At 39.5% G+C, this 12,411-nt stretch overlaps 1 protein-coding gene across 1 annotated transcript in view; it reads right to left on the reverse strand.

Moving 5' to 3' along the window:
• Nucleotides 1-12,411, reverse strand: part of ABCD1 (ATP binding cassette subfamily D member 1) — a 1,029,542-nt gene that overhangs the window by 463,347 nt on the left and 553,784 nt on the right. The window lies entirely within an intron of this gene.

Raw genomic sequence — 12,411 nt, forward strand, 5'->3', positions numbered from 1 at the left:
GGATCTGCATAGAAAGTAGGCAAATGAATAGTTTGGTTTAAAGCCACACTAGAAACCACCTTAGGCATAAAAGAAGGATTAGTACGTAATGATACCCTATCCTTATGGAAAATCAAAAGGCTCTACCGCCATAAGGGCCTGCAATTCAGAAACCCTTCTTGCAGAAGTAATGGCCAACAAAAAGCAGTCTTCCATGACAAGTATTTCAATTCAGCAGTAGACGAGGCTCAAAAGGTTGTAGAGTAAGTTTCTCCAACACAAAATTGAGATCCCAAGCAGGAGTAGGAGCTCTCGGGGGTCTTATATTCTTGCCCCTCTAAGAAATTGCTTGAACAAAGGATGCGAAAACAATGGTGGGTCACAATCATAGTGAGCTGAAATTGCTGCAGCATGAATCTTAATGGAAGAGAAAGACAAACCTTTGTCCAATAACTCAGTAAGATATTGAAGAGCCACACTCAAATTAGGCTCAGAAATCTCCAAATTCTTTGCTGCACTCCAAAATAAAAATCTCTTCCATTTTTCTGTGTACACTTTCCTTGTACTAGGTCTTCTGGCTTCCATAATCACATTTAAAACTTGTTGAGGAAGTTGAGACCTGCTGTGTTTCAAAACAGAATATGCCAGGCTGTTAGATGAAGAGAGTGAAGCTTGACATTGAGCAGGTGACAGTCCCTCTGAGACAACAGGTGTGGAATCAAAGGTAAAGGCCATGGAGGCTTCCTTACCAGACTCCTCAGTAATGGGTACCAGTGTTGCCGAGGCCAATCTGGAGCTATTAAAATCATCCTTGGCTTGTCTTGTCTGACCTTTAGGAGCACCTTTGGGAGAAGGGGCAGAGGTGGAAAGGCATACACATGAAGATTTTTCCAACTGAAAGAAAGAGCATCCACTTTCCAAGCTGTGTGATGAAACCTTTGTGTGCAAAACTTTGGCAGCTGGTGGTTTAGTGGAGAAGCGAACAGATCTATGTCTGGAGTTCCCCATGACACTGTCAATTTCTGAAATACATGAAGATCCAGTTTCCACTCGTGGGGATCCATGATTTGTCTGCTTAACACATCTGCTAAGGAGTTCTGTGCTCCCGGCAGAAACCTTGCCTGAAGAGTTAGTTGCAAGCTGAGCGCAGTCTCCCATAAAATCATTGCTTGCCTGCACAACGGGTAAGAATGTGTTCCCCCTTGTTTGTTGATGTACCACATGACAGTTGTGTTGTCTGTTAGAATCAACACCTGCCCTGGAAGAAGTAACTCCTTGAAAGCCATTAATGCAAACTGGACTGCTAACATCTCCTTCATGTTGATATGTAGATGCTGTAGTCTGGCAGGCCACTTGTCTTGTATCCACTTTCCATTTAGATGAGCTCCCCAAGCAATGTCTGAGGCATCTGTCGTTAGAATCTGACTCGCCTCTGGCCGGGTCATAGAGAGTCCCTTGTTTAGGTGACATTCCTGAGCCCACCACAAAATTCCTGTTGAATGCAAGGTATTATTTGAATGACAGTGTCCAAATCCTGGCAGTGCTGTGTCCATACATTTTGAGATACCATTGCAGCTTCCTCATATGCAGTTTGGCATTGGGAAGCACCAGAATACAAGATGCCATGAACCCTAAGGCTTGAAGGACTGTCCTTGCAGTCAGCCCGGACTGAAGAGATAGTTGATGGAAGTAAATGGAAAGATTCTTTTGTTTGTCCGGGGTTAAAAAGGCCATCTGGGCTGCTGTATTCAGTCTCACACCCAGAAAGCACATGTCTTGAGAGGGTACTAGACTGGACTTTATTTCGTTCACAGAATACCCTAGGCATCTTAGCACTGCTATCACATATTCCAAATGCCGTAAAAGGTCTTCCTTTTCTTGAGCCAGAATCAGGCAGTCGTCCAAGTAAGGATAGATTTGAATTCCTTTTAGCCTGAAGTAAGCTATCACTGGAGCCAGAACCTTTGTGAATACTCTGGGCAGTAGATAAGCCAAAGGGCAATGCAGAGAACTGATAATGGGAATTTCCAGCTCGAAACGCAGATACTTCCTGCAACTTAGTCTGATAGGCACATGAAGGTAAGCTTCCTTGAGATCTAAAGTTACCATCCAGTGATCTTTGCCCAGCAGAGGTAAAAGTTGTTGTAACGTCAACATTTTGAACTTGGGAATGTCCAGATAAGTGTTGAGGATAGATAAATCCAAAATTGGTCTCCACGTGTTCCCCTTCTTTGGTACTAGGAACAGGCGAGAATAAAATCCTAGGCCCCTTTCTGGCACAAGAACTGGCTGAATGGCCCCTATTTGGAGTAACAGAGAAATTTGCTTGTGAGCCTCTTTTCTTTGTAGAGGAGGAATGTCTGGCATGCCTTTGAAAGGAGGCAAGGTATGGAAATAAAACCTGTAACCATGGTGAATGATATCCAAAACCCATCTGTCTTGGGTAATTAAATCCCAATTTTCTTTGAAAAGAGCCAGCCTTCCTCCCAAAGGTGCTGCCAGACGAGAATGTACTGGCAGCTGAAAAGGTAGGTCATTGGGTCTGTTTACGAAAGGACTGACCCCTGCCCTCACCAGAAGTCTGAGCAGGTGAACTCCCTGTTCTAGGCCTAAAAGAACCTTGAGCTCTGCCCCTACCACTTCTAGACCTACCCCTAGACTGGGAATCATAAGCAGGATATGTCCATCCCTTAGTAGGCCAATTTCTACTAAACTTGGAGGCTGCACCTGCAAAAATCTTTAACAGTTTGCATAGACTTAGCCTTGTCCTCCATTTTCTTTAAAACTGCTTCCACAGGCGAACCAAACAACACGTCAGACTGTAAAGGAGCATCCAAAATCCTTGTCTTAACATGCTCAGCTAAATTCTGATCCCTCAACCAGGCGTGCCTACGAAGAACAGAACCAGTGGCAGCCACCCTCGAGGAGGCCTGCACAGCATCAAAACCACATTGCAAGGAATGCTTACCCACCTGTTCAGACACATGAACTAAATCCTGCAACTCTTTACACTCAATACCTTCTGCCAGAGCATCCACCTTAGACTTCAATTGTGAAAGGAGATAATTTTGATATTTTAACATGTGAAACTGGCAATTCAACGCCCTCATGGCTAAAGTAGAAGAAGTATACACTTTCTTTCCCCATCTATCCAAAGCTCTTGCCTCTTTATCAGGAGGAACAGGATTTTTAACAACAGAAGCCTTAACACCCTTAGGCCCCTGAGAGACAGTTTCCGGGTCTGCCCTAGGACTCTTAAAAAGATACTTATGAGCTTCAGGCACCCTATAGTACCTATCCGGTTTAACTGGGGCAGGAGGCAAAGAATCAGGGTTCAGGGAAGCCTCTGCAAAAACATCTTCCACCACATTCAGAACAGGAGGTATAGCTAAAGGCCTATGCTGGGGTAAAAACAAGAATTCCCTAAGCCTCTTCCTGGAATCAGAGAAATCTTGACCTTCCCATTTAAAATGCTCCCTCATGGAATGCAGAGTCTCTGAAAATGAAAAATCCTCAGGAGGAGAAGCTGAAGGAGTAGAATCATCCACATCAGAATCAGAATAAGGAGGATACTCCTGCAAGTCTTCAGTCAAGACTCAGAAGCCTCGAACACTGCTCAAAACTCTCAAACTCAGGTTCCACCCTAGGCCTCTTATCAGGAGGGGGCATAGAACCTCTAATCATAGTAATCAAATCCTCTGCCATTTTAAGCATATGTTTCTTAGGCAAAGATCCTGAAGAACTAGGAGAAACCCCCACTGAAGATAAACCTGGCCTGCCTCTCAAAGAAGCCTTGGAAACAGAAGGGGAGGCTCTAACCACCTTAGGAAGAGAGGGAAGAACAGCCACCTGAGAAGCCCCTTCAGCCTGGCCTACCTCCTGAGAGGACACATCCTGTAACAGTAAAGTCTCACCCTGAGACACCAAAGAAACTCCTGGCAGAACCTCCGGCTCCACTGAGCCTTCTAAAGAACCGACGTCTGGGACTGTCGGTTCTTCCACTCTAGGCTTTGCTGCTTTGTCCTTGCGCTTTTTGGACGAAGCGGGCGTCGGAGCATCCGACGGCATTTTATAATTACAACGCTTCCCAAAAACTAACCTGGCACAGTCTAACCTTCTCTTAATAGTGCGTTTGTTAAATCTAGCACAAGAGCGGCATCCAACAACGTCGTGCTCAGGCCCTAAACAAGGTATACACAAGGTATGGTAATCCCTATGAGGTATCTGTTTCCCACAAGAAATACAGTTATTCACTTTTTCTGACATCCGGTTAAATACTGAGGCAAGAAAAAACCAAAATATTCCCAACGGGTACTTAGCCAACTTTGATTCGGTCTGAAACTCCGACTTCAGAAAATTTCAGAACGCCAACCTGCACTCGCAAAACTGCTTCTGCATCGGACCATGCGGCAAAAAAGACTGAGGATATGACGTCGGTCATGCGCATTAGTACCCTGACGTCCTGACGTCAGACTAATGCGCCTTGACCGACATCAGCCATATACTTTGGTATTCGGGCCGACTGGGACAGCGGACTACCCAATGGTTAGGACTGCAGCAATGTGGAATGAAGAACATCCAGCTGGCTTGTTGGCCATACTGGAAGAAGAGCCCCACAACAATCACAACTATATATATATATATATATATATATATATATATATATATATATATATAAAAGAAAAAAATGAGTTTGTACTTTTTTTTTTTCTTTTTTAAATATGAGGCAAAAGGTAGGAAATACCGACAATGGTAATATGGAATACCTCAAGGTGAGGTAAAGATGTTAGGAAAGAAACTACCAACTATGGTAGAAAAGATTCCAAATCAAAAACTTGGTATAAGAGTAACGGAGATACTATAAAACAGAAGAAAAACTAATAAAATCTATAAAAAAATTTAATAAGGAAGAAAAATGTGCTAAATATCCTTATCAATGAACTCATGAAACCCTTAGAGCTCGAGAGACTGCAATCCCATCTGAACCTGAAGAGCAGCAAACAAGATCTGGAGGTATTGCATTAGTCAGGGGCATTATGGGTAAAGGAGGAGCCTGAGAGTCAGATCCTAGAATCTATAGAAGATGGCCAAGTCGGATCCGAACCCATTCGTTGAGGAATGAATGAAAATGGCAAAATCAGATCTGATATTAACTTTGAATGTTTATACATTAAATGTACAGATCTGCAGAAGATTGAGTGCCTTGGTGTAAAGTGTTATGTTTAAATAAATCATTAAAAGTATTGGGCATAACTGTACTCCTGCTCCTAGTCTTTAATAAACTAATTGTTTCTAGGAAATGTCTGAGGAAGAAAGCTCAACAGAAGAACAGTTAAATAACCATCCCATAATATTCACAGTTTCAGTATAAATGATAAGGAGAACCAGGTGGCTGAGATAAATATCCTTATGGTCACTGAGACAAAATAGAACTACTTTCCACTTTCATATGTGAGAGAAGAAAGAGTCCTCATTCTTTACTTCTTAATTACTTAAGCCTTCAAGGTAATTACAAAGGTTTGTGTTCAGCAAGCAAAAACAGGGACACACAGTGGCCTTCTTAGATGATTGATTTAGGTTGCTGTTACTCCAAAGTTACCAAGAGAATTTTGAATGAAAGTGTAAAATGACCCCAGATCTGCAGCATAGAGGGGTAAAGCCAAGATTATTATTCAGATGGCCTCAAACAGATTAGCGATTCAGGCACTGGAACAGGTGGGTAATTATAGATTACAATGGATAGGAGTGGCTTATACTAGCTTGCCCGTCCTGTGGTAGGGAAGGGAGATGGTGGTTCCAGCCTCCTAACTGCTGTTATTCAAGTGGAGGCTTCTATGTTCACACAACTGTAAGACTGGGAGACATAGGTTTACTGATTTCAAGCTAGTTTCAGTAACTCTTAGTGGTATGTGTGTGACAGCACAAACACACATCATGGGGACAGTGTAGGATGCCCCTGTGATAACACATGTGTTCATAACAGTCACCATAGGTTGCAGTTAGGGCCATTAAGGAGAAAACCCCAATGGCTGCAGGCATGAGAGCTCCATGACTGTCTCTCAACCAGGGGTTGAAGGAAAGCCTATCAATGGTTTGACTTGATAGCTAGAAGGCAGTGTGTGTGTGTATGTAGGGGGGGGGGTATAAGTCAAATGGAAAAACAAGAAACTAGATTTGGTTTGAGGACAGCCCTGTTTGGTGTTGTTTCGTAAGGTCTGTTTAGTATGGAAAAACTTGGATATGTTGGGTGGTCAAGGTAATGAAGAAGACCAGCAATAATGCAAAAGCAGGAAATAAATGGAAAAATGTAAAGTGTTATTTACATAAAATGCAGTTTGGATACAATAACTGTTTCTGAAAGGATTTTCAGGATGGCTGCACAGTGCCAAACAGCTTAACTTCAGCTCTCTCAGTGTGAAAGCAGAAAACAGCCAGTGATATTGTCAGCTTGATTAAAATTCAGTTACTGGCTAGTATGTAAACTGCCTGGATGCCAGCAAAGAAGACATTTTGAGAACCTTAAAGAAAATCAGCCAGGAAAAGTGAAGAGAAAACACTGTCTGGGAAGAATCCTGCAGCTGTTCAGCAAAAAGCAATTCAAGCTCCAGCTTTGATACAAGAGATGGCTTCCAGTAATTTAGAGAAAAAATAAGTCAAATGTGCTCAGAGATGATTAACATAAATGAAACATTGCAAGAGCACATCAACTCAAATAAAAGGTTGGAAAAAATGGAAGAAGCTTTAAACAGCTATTTAGAGGAAATGATAAAACTGCAAAATTCAGATGATGACACGAAGAAAAGACTGGCTGAGTATAAGACTGCTCAAAAAGAGATGCATCACAAAACAGCAGAGTGAAAGGACAGAGCACACAGAGAAAACCTGAGATTTTCTGCTGTACCAGAGAAACTGGAAGAAACAGATTGTATTAATTTTTATGAAAGTACAAATAAATAACTAGACTGGTATTCCACAGCAGGATTTGTTAATTGAAAGGACTCACTGTGTGTATGTTCCAATCCTGGCCATGAGAAAGCAGCCAAGACCTGTAGTTGTAAAGATGCAAACACACCAGCAGAAAGGGTTGAGCATGACCACACCGTGACAGAAGGGCAAAACTGGAAACAGCAGAGTGTTTGTGGAAAATGATTATTCACTGACACCAAGCAGAAGGAAACCAAACTTGCAACATTGAGAGGTAGGTGTGAGATTCAAGCTGTGCTTCAAAATATGTTTAACTGAAGAATCAAAATCATTTTTTGATAAAGAACAGGCTAAGGAGGAAATACAAAACTTTGTCCAACAAGGGGTGAGCCATCAAACAGAAGTGGACCCTGCTTCTCATTCTTCTAATGGCGAGGCTCATAGAGAGACTTTGCCAGTGTACCTTTTCCAATGTTCCAAAGGAAAATGCTTGAGAGACAGAAAAAGGCACAGGAGTTGACTAAAAGAATTGGGAGTACCTTGGACTTGAACTGGACTCTGGTGTTAGGAGATGGAGATGAGCGGGAAGAAGACCAGCAACACTAAAATTAGTGAATAAATGTGAGACTATAAAATATCAAGCAAATTTGTGGAATATGGATTTACAAAAAAAAAAAAAAAACCTGGAAGAGAAAGACTGGATTTTTGTTGACTTTGTTAAACTTTTTGGGGGACTGATAGGAATATGCCCCACTTCCTGTCATTAATGCTTGGAATTACACTAAAAGGGGGGAAAAAAAGAAGTCAGAGAAGGATGGAAAAAGTAACTAAACAAATTTTGTTCTTAACAGTATTTATATAAAACGTCTTATGATATAAATTGCATGTCATATAGTAAAGTTTTTTTAGTGAATGCTGTATGCGATAAAGATACTAAAGTAAATAAGTGCTTTTTCCCTCATTTTTAGTTTTAAGAAATGTAGGCATTACAATGTAAAAAGAGGAGAAGAAAGGCTGGACAAAAGCACATTTAAGTCAACAGATTTTAATCTTGGGCTATTGGGTTGGGGAAGGGGTGTAAAAGTGCACTGATTATAATATATGTAGAACCGAAATGTTTTCCTTTACTTTTGCATAGGTGAATGTCTGGATTAATGCCCTTGGCTTAATCTAATGACACTTTTGTGGTGAATGCAAGTGGGATTTAAAAATGAGAGACCACAATGTAATAAATAGTTTTCTTTAAGCAAATAAATGTTCAGTGCCAGCTGAGAAATCTGCAGCTGACAGCAGCTCTACATTTTGACCTTATGTTCCATGGAAACAAGCTGACTAAAGAAGAAGTCAATACATTGATAAGTCTTATATCTTGACATTGTTTGCTGTGAGAAATGTAAAATTAAAAATTATAGGATAAGCACTTCATTAAAAAAAATAAAGTCTGAAATTACTGGAAATGAATAAGAGATGGCAGCTTTCTGTTAACTAAATACTTTAATGTGCTTACTACGACAGTGTATAATTTAGTTTTATTTAACGACAGTCAGTACACTTTTTCTCAATGCAAATTGTTAACTTTTTCTGAAAACATCAAAGTTCTTCATATCCAAGGGGAATAAAGATAAGACAAGAACACAGTGCAGTTAGTGTAAGTAGAAGCACAGTCTCTAACATGCGCCTTAGCATGGATAATCTTAATTTTAATTTAGATTTTACCTCTATGGTAATGGGTATGGAAATTATTTGAGAGTTATTAAGAAAGATATAAATTTCTTCCAAAGTTATAGCTAGTGAGTGGGATAAAATGAAAGTGTAGTTTAAAATAGGGTAGAAATAAAAGAGAAATGGTTAAGAAGGGACAACAATTGTCTAGAGGGGCTGACAAAGGTTAAGGTATTGCAGAAAGAGGGGGATCGCACAGAACAAGAGATGCAAATGTGGAGCACTAAAGAGAAAAAGAGGAGTGCATGGATAATATGCATGAGTTTAGAAAGACTGCTGTTAAGCAACTGTTTCTGATAATAACTCCAGAGCACAAATAACTTTTAGCACAATAACTTAAGCAACAAAAAGCAGGAAGGGCTGTTGCTAAACTTAAGGAGCATAGAAGAAGAAGAAGAAAAAAAGAGATCCTGTAGCGGTATTAAAGATACTTCACAAATTTTATGAAAATCTGTATAAAGAAGAGGAATGTGGAAATCAAGAAAAAGCACAAATGGAAATATTTATGGAAGTCTTAGCTAACTCAAGGTTGGGGGTAGGTGAGGCTCAACAATTAGCACTTAGGCAGAGATGAGGTAAAATGGTGTATAATCAATCTGCAGGAAAGTCTCCAACTAACAGTATTTTAAAAGGAAGAGAGGTACCAACATCTTGGAAGAAAGTTGTGGAGGCTATAATACCTGAAAACCCAGCTTCATATAGGCCCACTTCAATTTGAAATAATGATAATAAAGTAGGCCCATTTCAGTTTTAAATCATGATTATAAATTACTTATCTCTACAGTAGCTAAAAGAATGGTGAAGGTGTTACCAAAATCAATAGATATGGATCAGTGTAGTCTTGTAGAGGCGAGGCAAACAATTGACAACATTAACTGAACAATGATGATCTAGAGGGAAGTAGAATTGAAGAAAATACCTCTGTTGTTGGTGGGTCTTGATGCAGAGAAAGCATTTGACAGAGTAAGCTGGGATTTTATGAATAGGGCAATAGAAGCATTTGCATTCCCTGATACAATAATAAGGTTAATTAGGAAGAAATATGAGAGACTGGAGGCAAAAATTAAAGTAGAAGGGTTCCTCTCAGATAAGTTGTGTCTGAACAGATGAACCTTGCAGGGGTGTCCTCTTTTACTTTTTTATCGGCATTAGATTTAGACCACTGCCAAAGAAAATAAGGTAATCAGAAATTCAATGATATAACTGGTATGGTAATCAAGAAAAGTTGGCTTTACTTCTAGATGATATTATTTTCTATCTGATAAAACCAGAAAAGGCTGTCTTAGTGTTGTGAAACGTTCTGAGACAGTTACAAATCTTTTCAGGATATAAAATTAATGAAGATAAAACAAAGACTATAACTGTAAACAATGTACCCATACATGAATTAGTTAAGCAATACCCATATTTATGGAGACATGATACAATTAAGTATTTAGGAGTACTGGTTAATAAGGATTCTGTTTAGGCAACTAAGGATATGCCTCAAGAGAATAAACAAAAGATAGCCCAAAAACTGAGAAACTGGAAACTGTTGTTTATGAAAATATTTGTATTCCCTTTAGTTTGATTTACAGGTCAGGCATATTTTTAACAACCACAGGAGAAGTTATAGACAGTAATTAATAAAGAGTTGAAGGATTTTATCTGGGAGAGGAAGAGGGTAAGGGTCAAATGGGATAAGCCAGTCCTTCCAATAAAACAAGGTGGTTTAGGATTACCTGATTTGAAGGGATATTTAAGATCTACACAGTTAAGACTCAAATAACACAAGTGGAAAGTTATAATTCAAATTGCAAAGGGATGATGATAAAGCAGGGATGAAATAAGGAGAGAGAGTGAAATGTGCCTGATCTTTACTCTTTACCCTTATCTACCTTAAAAGAAAAAAAAACATTTTGTAATCTTCCATATTGCTTTGATTTAGTATTGCCTATTTCATAGATTAAAGCATCTACCTCTGTAACTACTGTGTTTCATCATTCGTTTATTGTGTTGCTTAAATACTTGATATTGTTTTGTTCATGTGCAATGTTTAAACTTTCAAGTATCATTAGGAGCTTTTCTCCCTGGTCCTCCACTGAAAATGGGTTCCTGACTCAGTGGGAATTTCCCGGTAAACAAATGTTAAATAAATAAATAATAAAATTTTGTATGCAGAACCTTAAGGAGAATAACAACAGTCATACAAAATACTATACTTGTAAAGTAGCAGAAAATATTCCAAGAACTAAGTGAACATGAGAATGGAAAAAGGATATTCTGCAAATAGGGGTGGCTACAATTAGTGGTACAGAGAATAGGCAAAAGGGGGGCTGGAATTTACAGGAGAAAAAATGGCAAAGGAACTACGGTTTTGGAAGCGAACAAAGAGAGAGAAAAAGATAATGCAGTGGGAAGGTGCCAAGAAGACATCTGGACTGCAGGCAAGAGCCTATCTTCCCTATCATGGATTGATATCAGAGTATAGACAAAAATAAAAGGATAGGGAAATCTTAAGTGAAAGACCTGCCAAGACCTGGTAAGGTTTTTAGTTGAATCTAGAACAGAAGCTGCTGTTAAAAACAGATAATTAGGAGGGCATCTAAAATACTGCAAGATAACTATAGGAGGTTAGAAAAGATTGGGAAGAGGGTTTGGATAAGCAATACACAGGAACAATGGGACGACATATGTATGGTTCCCAAATATGCAGCAAAGTCTAGAAGATTCAGGAATTTCCAACAAGGAAAATGACTCCTTCTATAGGGTTGGCTGCCTCTAATAGATAGCTACCAATTTTAAAGTTCTGTTTAATCTTGCTGAATGCACATGCTACAGCCTCTGTTCCCCCCCTGCAAAGACAGCATATGTCCTTGTCCTATATGTTTCCCTCCCAGACGTGAAACAGAAATTGCATGCTCTAAGTTAGCTTACATACAGCATTAAGAAATAGTGAAAGGGATACCCTTAATTGAATTAACTAAATTATGCAGTCTTGTATTTAATACAAACACTTGCAAAGACATTCACTTTGTTCAGTCTCAAGGTTTCATCTATTTTCACTAAACTACATGTCAGTTCTTCTTTTAATACTAATCATACAAATGCCTTAGAGTAAACATGTAGGTAATTTTCTCATTACTTCTTGCACCTACAAATATAGTGTCTGCAACTGCTGGTACTTGTTGATTGAAAAATAAAAAATAAAATAGCTAATAGCTTTTACTAATGCAGTGAACAGCTCTCTTCAAATACGAGAGATCTACAGTTTATCATGCTTTCCATTTCTCATCTGTTTAGAAGAAAAAAAAACAATTTTCTCTTGTCTGCAGTGTAAATTGAGAACAACAGTCTATACTTCTAGCTTTATAAAAATGGGAAGCAGTTAGTTATGTACTCACCATAACGATCAATGTACGTGGTCCATCTCGCCTACATTCCTTAATCACGGGTTCGGAGCCAAGAATCGTCTCCGACTCTGCCAAATTTCTCTAGCACGAAGTCTCTAATTGGCTGGGCTAACCCGGTATCCCAGGATGCACCTCGCCCTAGCCCCAGATCTTGTTTGCAATCATAACAATCATAACACTCATAACCCATACTCAATAAACACCGGAAGAAATTCCAGTCAGATAAGGGAACAAATCACTGACCTTGAAGGGTCCACAGAGCCAATATTCTTTCAAATCCTCTAGGAAGGGGGCAGGTGGGAGGGTACGTAAGAATGTAGGCAAGATGGACCACATACATCGATCGTTATGGTGAGTACATAACTAACTGATGTTATGTGGTCCTATCTCGCCT

This window comes from Protopterus annectens, chromosome 8.part0, assembly GCF_019279795.1.
Source record: "Protopterus annectens isolate FY-2018-M chromosome 8.part0, PAN1.0, whole genome shotgun sequence".
NCBI lineage: Eukaryota > Metazoa > Chordata > Ceratodontiformes > Protopteridae > Protopterus > Protopterus annectens.